Source organism: Anabrus simplex, chromosome 3, assembly GCF_040414725.1.
Source record: "Anabrus simplex isolate iqAnaSimp1 chromosome 3, ASM4041472v1, whole genome shotgun sequence".
Lineage (NCBI taxonomy): Eukaryota > Metazoa > Arthropoda > Insecta > Orthoptera > Tettigoniidae > Anabrus > Anabrus simplex.
Window position 1 is genome coordinate 459,446,219 of NC_090267.1, and position 11,038 is coordinate 459,457,256.

The following is an 11,038-nucleotide window of genomic DNA, read 5'->3' on the forward strand; positions in this document are numbered from 1 at the left end:
GTGATTAGCTGCCACCACCGGAGGTCCGGGTTCGATTCCCGGCTCTGCCACGCAATTTGAGAAGTGGTACAAGGGCTGTAACGGGGTACACTCAGCCTCGGGAGGTCAACTGAGTAGAGGGGTGTTCGATTCTCACCTCAGCCATCCTCGAAGTGGTTTACCGTGGTTTCCCACTTCTCCTCCAGGCAAATGCCGGGATGGTACCTACCTTAAGACCATGGCCACTTCCTTCCTCTTCCTTGTCTACCTCTTCCAATCTTGCCATCCTCTCACAAGGCCCCTGTTCAGCATAGCGGGTGAGGCCGTCTGGGTGAGGTACTGGTCCTCCTTCCCAGTTGTATTCCCACGACCCAAAGTCTCGCACTCCAGCACACATCCCTGGAGGCGGTAGAGGTGGGATCGCTCGCTGAGTCCGAGGGAAAAACCAATATTGGCGGGTAAACGGATTAAGAAAGAAGAAAAGAACAAAAGAAAGAGGGGAATGAAATAAGAAAGGAATGGAAGAAAGATATGGAAAATCAAAGGAGAAGTAATGAAAGGAATAAAGGAAGAGGAAAGAGCAGAACGAAAAATTGGAGGAAGCTTGGAAGTTATAAAATATACTAACAAAGGGAGTCCGCCTGTGTCTTGTAATGGTTAGTGTGATTTGCTGCCACCCCGGAGACCCGGGTTCGATTCCCGACTCTGCCACGAAATTTGAAATGCGATACGAGGGCAGGGACGGGGTCCACTCAACCTCGAGAGCTCAACTGAGTAGAGGGGGATTGAATTCCCTCCTCGGCCGTTCTCCAAGTGGTTTAGCGTGGTTTCCCGCTTGTCCTCAGACAAATGCCGGGATGGTACCTAACTTAAAGCCAAGTACGCTTCCTTCCCTCTTCCTTGTCTACCTCTTCCAATCTTTTCATATCCCCACAAGGCCTCTGTGCAGCATAGTAAGTGAGACCGCCTGAGTTATGTACTGGCCCTCCTTCCCAGGTGTATTCCCCCGATACAAAGTCTCACGCTCCAGCACACTGACCTCGAGGCGGTAGAGGTGGGAGGGAAAACCAACCCTGGAGGGTAAACAGATTACGAAGAAAGATAAATGAAACCAGAAAGAAAGGGAGATGCGAATGAAATAAGAAAGGAACGGAAGAAAGAAATGGAAAATTAAAGGAGAAGTAATGAAAGGAATGAGGAAAGAGGCAAGAACAGAAGGAAATTTGGAGGAAGGAAAGAAGGAAACTTGGAAGTAATAAAATACTAATGAAGGGCATTTAGAACATTTCATGTTAGAAAATGTTTCGTGTGCTGTGCTGGTATGTTCTCTTCCTGTGTGTTTTCTACGATTAATGTATTGCATAGAGTTGTAGAAAATAAGTCCTAACACGGAAATATAGCGTTTCCGGACCCGTGTCCATATAGCATATTTTCTTCTCCTACATATGTCGTGAATGTTTGGCCTACGATATTATTACACCCTGTATACACATGAGCAATGAGCAATCCCTCGTAGATGGTAAAGATAACGTGATCTTTAGTACGTTTAAGCATCGCCTATGAGCTACCGAAAATGCTACCCACTAGTGGCCGAAGGGAAGTTGTGCAACCAGGAGGGATGATATTGACCGTATGCACCATCCACACGTGTTTCTTTTTACGATCTGTGTGGTCGCTTATGAACGGAATATCACGTGGTTGTAAATTACATCGTAAATGATGATGGCACATGTTTTGTACGTCTGCATTCCACACGTGAGCAACTGCAAAATGACCTCGATAATGTTGTGAGATGGAAAATACGCAATGATATGATGATAAACGGGGTTAAAAGTCATGTTTTTAGTTTCACAAATAGGAAAATTCCTCATAGCTTTAATTGCTGCGTTGGTGGGTGTGAAAGTTCATTTTACGGATCATTGTAAATACCTTGGTGTTAATATAAGGAAAGATCGTCATTGGGGTAATCACATAAATATGATTGTAAATGAAGAGTACAGATCTTTGCACATGATTACGAGGGTATTTAGAGGTTGTAGTAAGAATGTAAACCCGTGGTGTAGGGGTAGCGTGCCTGCCTCTTACCCGGAGGCCCCGGGTTCGATTCCCGGCCAGGTCAGGGATTTTTACCTGGACCTGAGGGCTGGTTCGAGGTCTACTCAGCCTACGTGATTAGAATTGAGGAGCTATCTGACGGTGAGATAGCGGACCCGGTCTAGAAAGCCAAGAATAACGGCCGAGAGGATTCGTCGTGTTGACCACACGACACCTCGTAATCTGCAGGCTTTCGGGCTGAGCAGCGGTCGCTTGGTAGGCCAAGGCCCTTCAAGGGCTGTAGTGCCATGGGGTTTGGTTTGGTTTAGTAAGAATGTAAAGGAGAGAGCATATACGTCTCTGGTAAGACCCCAACTAGAGTATGGTTCCAGTTTATGGGACCCTCACCAGGATTACTTGATTCAAGAACTGGAAAAAATCCAAAGAAAAGCAGCTCGATTTGTTCTGGGTGATTTCCGACAAAAGAGTACATTAACAAGTTGCAAAGTTTCTCCTTGGGAGGAAGGAGACGAGCTGATCGACTAAATGGCATGTTCCAAGCTGTCAGTGAAGAGATGACGTAAAATGAGATTAGTAGACGAATATGTCTGAGTGGTGTCTTTAAAACTAGGAAATATCACAATATGAATATACAGCTGGAATTCAAGAGGACAAATTGGGGCAAATATTCGTTCATAGAAAGGGGAGTTAGGGACTAGAATAACTTACGAAGGGAGATGTTCAATAAATTTACAATTGCTTTGCAATCATTTAAGAAAAGGCTAGGAAAACAACAGATAGGGAATCTGCCACCTGGGCGGCTTCCTAGTTGCAGATCAGTAGTGATTGATTGGTTGATTGATCGATCGATTGATTGATTGATTGACTTGTTGATTTCTTAATTGATTGCTTGATTTATTGATTGACTGACACGTCAATATGTTTTTAAGTCCTAGTGCGTACTAATAATCAAATACTTGGTCAGTTTAGTAACTATTTAGCTACCAAATAGAACACACAGAAAGGCTAATTCCCAGTTCGGTCTCATTTTCTGGTTTTGTACCCGCAGTGGGTATGAAACAATTCATATCAGTTCCGACTTGAAAATAGTAAACAACTCAACTAGGTCCTGTGCTTTGATTTTCTATTTTAAGAGAGGACTTTCAGTATGCCAAAGTGTACACGTATGGTTAAAACTCGTGCTATACATCGTCACTTAGGAAACAATACCGCACCGGGCGAGTTGGCCGTGCAGTTAGGGGCGCGCAGCTGTGAACTTGTATCCGGGAGATAGTGTGTTCGAACCCCACTATCGGCAGTCATGATCATGGTTTTCCGTGATTTCCCATTATCAGATCAGTCAAATGCTTGGGCTGTACCTTAATTAAGGCCATGGCCGCTTCCTTCCCACTCCTAAGCCTTTCCTATCCAATCGTTGCCATAAGACCTATATCGGTGCGATTTAAAGCAAATTTGTAAAAATAAAAAAAATTACCGCGTATCTGACAATGCTCTTCCTGCTCATTATTCTCCTTAAGTCTGGTCACGCCTCCCAGCTACACAATTTTCGTTGTGTTCATTTTCCTACGTGAATGTGTGAAAAAAATGAATCTTAGACACAGTAAACTGTAGGAGTGAGTGAATACGTCAGGCAAAAGTACATGCCTACAGTATGGCACGGTAAGATTCATTTTGACTCGAATATTGTTCTGATGGACTGCATATCCATATGAGGCTGGGAGGCGTGACTAGTCTTAAGGCGACACTCCGGAGATTAAAATCGATATTTTGGTCATTTTTGTGAAATTTTTTATGACTGAAATTGAAAGGATTGAATTTCTTTTTCGTTGCCACGAAGTTATTCAGCTGAATTCAAACAATTTATCACTGTAATTATGCTTTGTTTGCCAATTGTAATTTTATACCTAAATCCCATTTTTCTCCCATACTATTCTGCCAAATGTAACAAAATTTGTTTGGCATATGTATCACAGGTATATTATGAAAAATGCGTATGGAATTTTTGATTGCAGAATTTTTTCAAGTAGTAGGGATTTTTAAGTCCAAAATGTTAGAACGTAAAATGTACACAAATTTTAGTAGGATATATCTCCTTATATAAATTCTGTACAGAAAATTCGATACGAAGTGCTATTAAAATAAGTATTATCTACCTAATTACGAATTTACATTAATATGTTAATTAAATTTCATGAAAAAATGAAGCTAAACATTTCAAAAATAATTTGAAAAACTATTAATTGTATATGAAAGAATCGTTCCTGATGTCTCTACTTTTATGTAGGTGACATTCACACAAAGTTTCGTTAAAATCCATGCATTAGGTAAAAATCTTTTTATCTCCGGAGTGTCACCTTAAGGAGGATAATGGGGCGGGGCTGAGTGGTTTAGAAGTTTGAGACGCTGGCCGAATGCCCCCAAAACTGGTAGGTTCGATCCTGGCTCAGTCCAGTGGTACTTGAAGATGGTCAAGTACGTCAGTCTCGTGTCGGTAGATTTATTGGCACGTTAAAGAACTCCAGAGGGAATAAATTTCGGTACCTCGGCGTCTCCGAAAATGGTAAGTCGGATTTTAGAGCAAATGGCAAATAACATTATTGGAGGAATAATTGACAGGAAGAACATTATCAGATAGGTGATAATGTTTCTTAAGCGACGTTGTTATAAGCCTACTAATATATTCTGGGAGCTCGAAGACATTTGCAACTATATACCTTTTAAATATTCAAGTATAGAAATTGAAATGGTCCTATATATATATATATGCACACCCTAATGAAACGTTCTTTCCCACTCTATTCCTGCTCTTAGTGGCCTTTGGTCACAGGGCTTCCGGGATCGATTCCCGGCAGGAATTTTAATCATCATGGGTTAATTTCGCTGGCACTGGGGCTGGGTGTATTTGTCGTCTTCATCATTATTTCGCTGCCTCTGTGGATCCGTGGTAGAGTGTCGGCCTCCGGTTCCCAAGATAGCGGGTTTAAACCCGGCAGAGGTAGTCGGATTTTTGAAGGGTGGAAAAAAGTCCATTCGACACTCCATGTCGTACGATGTCGGTATGTAAAAGATCTCTGGTGATACATTTGGTATTTCATCATCATCATCATCATCTGTTTACCCTCCAGGTTCGGCTTTCCCTCGGACTTAGCGAGGGATCCCACCTCTACCGCCGCAAGGGCAGTGTCCTGGAGCTTCAGACTCTTGGTCGGGGGATGAAACTGGGGAGTATGACCAGTACCTCGCCCAGGCGGCCTCACCTGCTATGCTGAACAGGGGCCTTGTGGAGGGATGGGAAGATTGGAAGGGATAGGCAAGGAAGAGGGAAGGAAGCGGCCGTGGCCTTAAGTTAGGTACCATCCCGGCATCCGCCTGGAGGAGAAGTGGGAAACCACGGAAAACCACTTCGAGGATGGCTGAGGTGTGAATCGAACCCACCTCTACTCAGTTGACCTCCCGAGGCTGAGTGGACCCCGTTCCAGCCCTCGTACCACTTTTCAAATTTCGTGGCAGAGCCGGGAATCGAACCCGGGCCTCCGGGGGTGGCAGCTAATCACGCTAACCACTACACCACAGAGGCGGACCATTTGGTATTTACCCGACAAAATTCATTGAATCTCAGCCATAGGCGCCCAAGAGAGATCCGGTTTACTCTGTCTGCCATGTAGTGGGCCTAGAGTAAAACGGAACGTCGAAATTGACGAGCAGACAGCCAGATGGCGTCAAATTGAAATGTCTGCACAGGGTAGCTGAGGCCATACGATTATTATTATTATTATTATTATTATTATTATTATTATTATTATTATTATTATTTCATCCTCACTTGTCCTCAGACACTCCCGGCACTAAAAGCCATACGCCATTTCAAACTAATGAGTATTAGGGGACAGACTGGTAAAACTCAGCACTTAAATGGATGGTAGTGCACGGACTAGTTTTTAATCACGAAAACTACATAGTTGTCGCATGCTCTATTTTTTGAGTGGCGGGAGTGTTATTCGTAGACTTGAAATACACAGTTAATCACGTGTCATGCTGCACTACTACTAGTTCAGTTGCAATAATATGGAAGGCGGATAAAGAACTGATGTCAACGTTCGGAAGAAGAAAATAATCCCGACTTTGGGAAGGGATGCCGTTGGAAACAGTACGAGAGAAAAAATTATGGCAAGATAATCGATGATGACAAATATCTCTTCCACCAATGTATAGAAAATTGAACGATGACCAGAAGTTCTTTGCTGATGTGAAAGAAACTGAAACATTGATTTGTCACATTTTCTGAAAGCACTGTATAGCTGTAACCTTGAACTAAAAATAGGATGACCGGGCGAGTTGGCCGTGCGCGTAGAGGCGCGCGGCTGTGAGCTTGCATCCGGGAGATAGTAGGTTCGAATCCCACTATCGGCAGCCCTGAAAATGGTTTTCCGTGGTTTCCCATTTTCACACCAGGCAAATGCTGGGGCTGTACCTTAATTAAGGCCACGGCCGCTTCCTTCCAACTCCTAGGCCTTTCCTATCCCATCGTCGCCATAAGACCTATCTGTGTCGGTGCGAAGTAAAGCCACTAGCAAAAAAAGAAATAGGATGTCTCAAAAATTGTTTTCTATTGTCTTCGTATATTTCTCAATAACAGAGCTCGAACACAAGACACCACGTTGTAATACACGTTGAATCAACGTGATCGTTTACCACCAAGTGCGTGCTGGCTGAAAATGCCCACAACATTTTAGTTGCGTGATTTTATAATCACTCAGCTATTTAACTGCTAGCACATATTTGGCCTAACCTTCTGTTTACTTGCAATCGCGATAGCAACTTGCAATAACTCCCTCGTTAAGGATTATTAAGGGGGGATATACACCTTTGAGAGTTAAAAATTATATTTTTTAATTTTTAAAATTTAGTTTGTAAGATCCTCTGTCCTAAAGTGTAAGCATTTGTTTATCTGTAATACTCCTGGAGTTATAACTTGCTGGACTCTGACTGGATTGAGCCCTTCAAATTTCTCTCGGCCACATGCGTACTTGAATAACACTTTTTCAAAATAATTTTCCTTAATACAACGGAATGTGACATAATTTTTAAGATAATGCAATTTTGTATTCGTGTGTATTTTATAGAGAAGAACAAAATATTCTACAATTATTCCTTTAAATAGTTTATTTTAAAAATATTTTTGCATGGAAATCCAAACAAAAAACCTTTAGAAAAACTTATCAAAAAATTATATTTTATAGCTTTCAATTCTTCTAGAACAACCTGTAACCACAGAATTAATAAGTACAGTGAATTTGAAATCGTTAAGAAATGTCGAGATTTATGTCAATTATCTGGGAAACGACTAAACAGCGCACATTAAAAAGCCGCATTGTTAATGGATAATTTTCTGTATCGCTACATGGTAGGCAAGTACAAGTGGGTAACCATTCTCTGTTAACACTAATCAGAGGAAAAAATGTAAGGGGTCCGACGATAGAAAAATGAAGACATCGGCTAAAGAAATACAGGGGCCACGAAATGCATGAAAATGAAAAATTTGCTAGCGCTGGGACCCTAACATCTTCGGGGTCGGAAAACACAACAGTTGACCAAGAGAGGTCAGATAGGATAGACGAAAGTGAAGAGCCTGGAACAAGTAAGTGGAAGCAATGCCAAGGCTCAGCTAAGATTCCCGTGGTCGCCAACCCATGCTCCCAGGTTAAGAGCTTATGGTAAAGTTTGAGAAAGCATGAAGTATGTACTAAATAAGATTTAATTTCGTAACTTAATTTGTTTTCTGAATTTTATTTTTAGAATTGGTTTTACGTCGCTCCGACACAGATTGGTGTTAAGGCGACGATACGGTACGAATGCGCTAGGAGTGGGAAGGAAGCGGCCGTGGCCTTAATTAATGTACCACCCCAGAATTGGTCTAGTGTGAAAATGGGAAACCATGGAAAATCATCCTTAGGGCTGTCGACAGTGGCAAACGAGCCCACTATCTCCCGAATTCAAGCTCGCAGCTGCGCGACCCTAAGCGCACTGCCAATTCGCTCAGTGTTTTCTGAATAAAATAAGGTGAAGTGTACCCTACTTTTCAGCCATGAAGGTGTGGGACCTTAGGGGTTCCTCATTCCGGACTACTTAATCCAATGTACAAATTCCAATGAACTTACCATTAATTTCCTCTGTACTTGAGGCACGTAACGAAGACTGTCGTCCTCTATGAAGGTGGAAAGAACTTCATATTTCATACGGTCTCCCACATAGCGCACACACACACACATTGACGTAGTTCACCTCGTTAGTGGTAATCTGAACATTGTCATTGTTATCGCACTTGCAGCTGCCACGCGAGGTAAGATGAGACTGAGAGGTAGCAAGGACTGATGAAGTGACTCACAAAGCCATTAAAAGCTACCTACACTGCTACGACTTGTGTAATAGCGAGCTGTTTCTCAGCGCCATCATTATTATCTGTGGAGGAGGCATCTCCTAATCGTCTTGCTGTGTCTCTAGTTGCTGACCGCGATAGTTCAAGGCGCTGAAGCTCACAACAGTGGAGTTTCAGATTTCGAATTCCATCATCAGACAATATTTGAAATAGTACTCTGTAGTGAAATTTTATGGGCACGTCCGCAGACTGCCGGCAAGTAGACTAACAGACAAGATTCTCACCTACATTGAACATCTAAACAATATTCCATGGCTTTTGGAAGTGAAGAATGGTCTGGAAAAAGCCCAGATGAATTCAAATGACACCGCGGACAGAAACCTCTATAGGAAAAAAATTAATGGATGGAAAGTGCAACCAGGGAACGAAGTGAAAAAGACTGGAGCAAGGTGGACAGAAGAACGAAAAGGGATACACGGAAAAAAGGATAAGAGCTGTTTGACAACTCAAAAAACAGAATCGTTAAAGCTTTGCATGATCCATTGGGTCCATACGCACGTAATAATAATAATAATAATAATAATAATAATAATAATAATAATAATAATAATAATAATAATAATAATAATAATAATAATAATAATAATAATAGTAAATGTCTGTACTCACCTGATCTGTGAGTTTCACTAGTATTAACCCCCTGCCTGTGAGCCGGCGAGCTAAAACTTGCAGGCGTTTTACTGCCGGGTGTAAACTAGGTGAATCTCTTACCTCAAGGGCCACACGTAGAACAGGCCAGTTCGTTAAACGGTCTTCCTTTATAGTATAAATATAAATGCTACTCTCTTACAGTTTCATTATCTGTCGTCATTCGTCAACTAAGGGATGAGTACCCATTCCCCACGCATTACAAATTTATGATACCACGATCTCATAACATCAAATCCAAATAACATGTTTTCCTCATATGACTGCTGGCTCCTGACAAGAAATACGGAATTGTCCGAAAGAGCGTAATTTTGCCAGACAGAGAAATTTATTTTTAGATCCATGGTTTTCACTCTTTCTGGTATAGCTACATTATCCTTCGACCGGTGTTCCTGGATGGGTCTGTTTGTACGTAGACGTTTTTCTCTTAGCAGCATGTAAGTTGTTAGGAACGCTCTGCCATCTGTTGAATATACTTGGAAGCTGGGAAAGGTTAATCAGAGTATCTAGCAGGGAATAGTATTCTTCCGTGATCAGAGGAAGTATAGGCCTATACTCTCTGCCTTGACAGCTAGTAATCATATATGGCTGCTTGCAGTGATATTACTAAGGATGAAAATAGCAAGTATTGCTGGCTAGGGTAAGCCTTCGCCAGCAATTAATGGGGTGATAATTTAATGAACTGAGATTGAGCCCAGCGGATGAGATCATGTGTTATGGTGCTGCGTCGAATATCCTCATATATAGAAGATCTACGCTTCATTTGTGGCTTCCGAGGAGTATTTGTGACTTCATTTTGAGTGTCAAGTTTGTAGTAGTGTTATCTAGTCAATTTATTCTAGTTTATAATAATAATAATAATAATAATAATAATAATAATAATAATAATAATAATAATAATAATAATAATAATAATAATACTGTTATTTGTTTTACGTCCCACTAACTACTTTTCTAAGGTCTTCGGAGACGCCGAGGTACCGGAATTTAGTCCCGCAGGAGTTCTTTTACGTGCCAGTAAAGCTACCGACACGGGGCTGTCGTATTTGAGCACCTTCAAATACCACCGGACTGAGCCAGGATCGAACCTGCCAAGTGGGGGTTAGAAGGCCAGCGCCTTAACCGTCTGAGCCACTCAGCCCGGCTACTCTAGTTTCGTAGTGTTTTTGGTTCATATTTATTATTATTATTATTAATATTTATGCCGTAAGTGTCAGCCATCTTATTCATTGCTTCATTTATTCCATAGATAACACAATGTAGAGAGTCACTCGATATCGTTGACTAAACTATCTGCCCTAACTGGCACCCATTTTGTTTCTTTGCCATCGCTACCATAGCAACCACAAGAAGATGTGCATTCTACTTTCAATTCTTGGCGTTGTTTAGACTAAACAGCCGGCTCATAATGTCAGCCATCTATAAGACAAGCAATGCGAGGCGTCTGTCCTCCAGAGGTACGGCCGTAAACATACTCCAGGAACTAAGCAGAGGTTGGATATGATCTTACATAAGATATTGGGATGGGGGGCATCAACCCCAACACGGCGCGTCCCGATGGCTGATAGGAGAGGTTCCTGTAGATATGCAGGACAGGTGTGAATAAGGTTCCTCCAAATAAACACCTGCGGAGCAACTGAGGCAAAAGAAAAGGGTCAACGGTCTCTAAAGCAGAAGAGGAAGATTCCCAATGGTTTAAAGGGCGGAAGAACAAAACTCTGAGGCTTACAACCTCAGTTTTAATTCGGAGGAACAGGCAATGCCTACCCTCCCAACTAACTTCAATGTAAGACTTGATGGAAACACCTTCAGGAAAGACTACTCCAGGGGGCAGCCGGAAACGGAAATCCCCCACCGCCGTGAGCGGTGCAACCAGGCCTTTGGATTCTGGAGAGCCTGGAGCGTCATGCAGGGAAAAGT

The 11,038-nt window shown here is 42.2% G+C and overlaps 1 protein-coding gene across 1 annotated transcript in view; it reads right to left on the bottom strand.

The window, feature by feature from the left end:
- The window catches only part of LOC136866508 (proline-rich protein 5), a 290,564-nt gene extending 282,205 nt beyond the window's left edge, over nt 1-8,359 (bottom strand). Inside the window, exon 1 of the mRNA XM_067143547.2 lies at nt 8,193-8,359. The gene's annotated coding sequence lies outside the window, so the exon portion shown is untranslated. The remainder of the gene's footprint in view (nt 1-8,192) is intronic.
- Nucleotides 8,360-11,038: the final 2,679 nt, after the last annotated feature.